Below are 5,000 nucleotides of genomic sequence, written 5' to 3'. Positions count from 1 at the left end.
AAGATCTAATCAAAAAAAAAAAAGAAAGAAAAGTTTTCAAAAGTTTTCGATTGTGGTTTGGTGGTAGAAGAGTAATCCTGCTGGCCGAGGAGAAATCCGGTCTTGGAGGTGGTTAATACGGATTCCCCTTGTTAAATCTCTTGTCTTTCTATCTTGTCTCTTGGGTGTTTCACTTGGGATTCTCATTTTTGGGATATCTAGTTTGTTCTCCTAGAACTTTGAGGAAAACTCTTTTGAGTGACTACCAAATTGAGTGAAACACGTGTGTGGGCAAGGACAAACACCTGAGTGTGAGAGGGTTTAATCTAACTTTACCTTGTCTAAGTTTTCAGGTAGCTATGGACAGTGAAGAAGAAAGAAACCGACCCGGAAACTCACATGCCGGGCTATCTAACTTGCAAATGCGTGCTCTCAATGATTCTATGTCTAACTTGTTGAATACAGGTTTGGAGGCGATCCATCAGAGGCTTGATGAACTTCAGGGCCGTCCAACTCAGTCACGTACCAGAACCAGACGTGACCACCCAAGGAGGAACAGCCGGTCCGATCTAGAAATCCGAGAAGAGTCTTATGATGATGATCGATCCATCAACCGTCCAAGGAGAGTTCCTAGGCATCAAAACCGAGGTGATGTCAATCCTTTTGGTAGAAATGAAAGAACCAATGATGGCTTGGGTGGTTTGAAATTGAAAATTCCAAGTTTTGATGGCAAAAATGATCCGGATGCTTTTCTTGAATGGGAAAGAAAAATTGAACTTGTGTTTGATTGTCAAAATTTTTCTGATATTAAAAGGTTAGACTTGCTGCTGCTGAGTTTACTGGCTATGCTATTAACTGGTATGATCGAGTTGTGACTAGCAGGAGGAGAGCAGGTGAGGCGCCAGTCGATACATGGGATGAGCTTTCCATGCTGATGCGGAGACGTTTTGTTCCCGACCATTACCACCGGGATCTACACCATAAACTCAGGCGTTTGCTTCAAGGTTCTAAGACAGTTGAGGACTATCACCAGGAGATGGAGACCTTGATGATCAAAGCTGATGTAGAAGAGCCCTTAGACGCCACCATGGCCAGATTTCTTACCGGGCTCAACCGGGACATACAAGACCGCATGGAGCTGGAAGACTATGACAGCATGGAGCAGATGCTACACAAGGCTGTGCTGATCGAGCAACAAGTCAAGAGAAAGGGTCTCACTAAACCAACCTTTGCTTCTAAACCGACCTTTGCTTCCAAGCCAAACTATCAAGACAAGGGTAAGTCTTCTTCCACAACAAATACAGCTTTTAAGACTAATGTCCCTGCTCGTGATGATAGAGAAAAGAAAGAAGAGGCTACCAAACGAACTAGAGACATCCAATGCTTTAGGTGTCATGGCCTTGGCCACTATGCCAATCGATGTCCAAACCAAAAGGTGATGGTGCTTTTGGAGAATGGAGAAGTCGAATCTGAAGAAGACAAGGAGGATCTCGGACCAGTGTATGATGATGATGATGAGAAAGAAGCACTTGACTTCCCGGTTCATGGTCCCCTTCTTGTTACTAGGAGGGTCTTGGACGACACCACTGATCCCATCTTTGATGAGGAGGTCGATGGAGTGATCGATGAGTTTTGCTCGACCTTTGTGAAGAGTTCTGATCCGATCTATGATGAAGATGTCCTTGATGAGCCGAGCCATGGTTCACTACTGGTTACTAGGCGTGCCTTGAGTGTCCAACCAAAATCCAATGACAAAGAACAAAGGGAGAATCTCTTTCACTCTAGATGTCTCATTTCTGATAAAGTTTGTTCTTTAATCATTGATGGAGGTAGTTGCACTAATGTGGCTAGTGACACCCTTGTAAAGAAACTTGGGCTTGTTACTCGACCTCTTTCTCGTCCTTTCAGGTTGGAGTGGCTCAATGAGGCCGGAGAACAGTATGTGAAGGAGCAAGTCACAGTTCCACTCTCCATTGGCCGATATGAGGATGAGGTTGTGTGCAATGTGCTTCCCATGGATGCTTGCCATGTTCTTTTGGGCCGGCCTTGGCAATTTGACAAGAAGGCAGTGCATGATGGTTTCACAAACCGGCATTCATTTGATCATCAGGGAAAGAAGATCACCTTGGTGCCTTTGTCGCCTTCGGAAGTTCATCAAGACCAGGTCCAACTTAAGAAGAACCGAGACCAAGACTCTAAAGCTGATAAACCTGAGACCAGTACCAGAAACTCCAACTTCTTTGTCAAGGAAAGTCAGGTAAGGAAGTCTCTTTGCTCTCAAAAGCCATTTCTCTTACTGATTTATAAAGAGTCTCTCTTGGCCTCATCGTCTTCTGATCTTGCACCGGAGATTCCGAGTGAGTTTTTAGGTATCTTGCAGGATTATTCTGATGTGTTTCCAGAAGAAAATCCCAAAGGATTGCCACCGGTAAGAGGCATTGAGCATCAGATTGATCTCGTCCCGGGCGCCTCTCTACCGAACCGACCAGCGTACCGCACCAATCCGGTCGAGACCAAGGAGTTGGAGAAACAGATCAATGACTTGCTTGAAAAGGGATACATCAGAGAGAGTCTCAGTCCCTGTGCCGTGCCTGTTCTACTTGTACCAAAGAAGGATGGCTCCTGGAGGATGTGTGTGGACTGCCGGGCCATAAACAACATCACGGTAAAGTATCGACATCCTATCCCTCGTCTTGATGATATGCTTGATGAACTCCATGGTTCTAAGTACTTTTCTAAGATAGATTTGAGAAGTGGCTATCATCAGATTAGGATGAAAGAAGGTGATGAATGGAAAACGGCCTTTAAAACAAAACTAGGTTTGTATGAGTGGCTTGTCATGCCCTTTGGTCTCACTAATGCACCTAGTACTTTCATGCGCCTAATGAATCATGTCTTGAGGTCTTTTATTGGTCATTTTGTTGTGGTTTACTTTGATGACATTCTTATTTACAGCAAAAGCCTTGAAGCACAAACAGCACTTGAAATCTGTTCTTGAAGTCCTTAGAAAGGAACGTTTGTTTGCTAACCTTGGAAAGTGTTCTTTTGGCACAGATCATGTGGTCTTTCTAGGTTTTGTTGTAGGTGCAGATGGCTTGAGAGTGGACGAGCAGAAGGTCCAAGCAATCCGGGACTGGCCGATTCCGACCTCCATTGGTGAAGTAAGAAGCTTCCATGGCCTTGCCGGCTTCTATAGGCGATTTGTTCAAAACTTCAGTACCTTGGCCGCTCCTCTTACTGAAGTAATCAAGAAGAACGTGGGGTTCAAATGGGGACCAGCTCAGGAAGAAGCATTCGAAATCCTTAAAGGGAAGTTGACTCATGCCCCTTTACTTGTACTTCCAGATTTTTCTAAAGCTTTTGAAATCGAATGTGATGCTTCTGGTGTTGGTATTGGTGCTGTGTTGATGCAGGAAGGAAAACCAGTGGCTTATTTCAGTGAGAAGCTGGGAGGAGCCATGCTCAACTACCCCACATACGACCAAGAACTCTATGCCTTGGTGAGGGCCCTTCAAACGTGGCAGCACTATCTTTGGCCTAAGGAGTTCATTATCCACACTGATCATCAGTCTCTAAGACACCTTAAGGGTCAGCAAAAGCTCAACAAGAGGCATGCTCGTTGGATGGAGTTCATTGAGACATTCCCATATGTGATCAAGTACAAACAAGGTAAGGAGAATGTTGTGGCCGATGCATTGTCTCGAAGGTATACTCTTCTCTCAGCTCTTGAAACTAAACTTCTTGGTTTTGAATTTATCAAGGATCTTTATGCTTCTGATCAGGACTTTAAAGAGATTTTTCGAAAATGCCCAAAGGTTGCTTATGGCAAATACTTTCAAAATTCTGGTTTCTTATTCTTTGATAACCGTTTGTGTGTGCCCCAATGTTCTTTGAGGGAGTTGTTTCTCAGGGAAGCTCATGGAGGTGGGCTTATGGGACATTTTGGTGTCAAAAAGACTTACAAGGCGGTTCATGATCACTTCTATTGGCCGAGCTTAATGAAAGATGTGGAACGGATATGTAGCCGTTGTGTGGTGTGCAAGAAGTCTAAATCCAAGTCTTCAAACCACGGTTTGTATTCTGCACTTCCTATTCCTTCTCATCCTTGGGTAGACATTTCTATGGATTTCGTGTTAGGATTGCCAAGGTCTAAGTCTGGACGAGATTCAATCTTTGTTGTTGTAGACAGATTTTCGAAAATGGCTCATTTCATTCCTTGTCATAAAACTGATGATGCCACACAAGTAGCTGATTTTGTTCTTTAGAGAGATTTTTAGGAGGTTGCAATGGAATGCCTAAGACATTGTATCTGATTCGTGATGCTAAAGTCCTTAGTTAGTACACGGACAGTCCACGGGAGGGCCAGCATGCTGATATGTGTGGTCAGCATGCTGATATGAGTTCAGTACACGGATCAGTCCACGGATAGTACACGGACAGTCCACGGGAAGGCCAGCATGCTGATATGTGTGGTCAGCATGCTGATTGAGTCAGTATACGGATCAGTACACGGATCAGTACACGGACAGTCCACGGGAAGGGCCAGCATGCTGATATGTGTGGTCAGCATGCTGATATGAGTTCAGTACACGGATCAGTCCACGGATCAGTACACGGACAGTCCACGGGAAGGGCCAGCATGCTGATATGTGTGGTCAGCATGCTGATATGAGTTCAGTACACGGATCAGTACACGATCAGATCAGTACACGGATCAGTCCACGGGAAGGGCCAGCATGCTGATATGTGTGGTCAGCATGCTGATGAGTCAGTACACGGATCAGTACACGGACAGTCCACGGAAGGGCCAGCATGCTGATATGTGTGGTCAGCATGCTGATATGAGTCAGTATACGGATCAGTACACGGATCAGTACACGGATCAGTACACGGACAGTCCACGGGAAGGGCCAGCATGCTGATATGTGTGGTCAGCATGCTGATATGAGTTCAGTACACGGATCAGTACACGGATCAGTACACGGACAGTCCACGGGAAGGGCCAGCATGCTGATACTGTG

The sequence above is a fragment of the Brassica napus genome, unplaced genomic scaffold (assembly GCF_020379485.1).
Source record: "Brassica napus cultivar Da-Ae unplaced genomic scaffold, Da-Ae ScsIHWf_1266;HRSCAF=1809, whole genome shotgun sequence".
NCBI lineage: Eukaryota > Viridiplantae > Streptophyta > Magnoliopsida > Brassicales > Brassicaceae > Brassica > Brassica napus.
Note: the sequence above shows the minus strand (reverse complement) of the source record.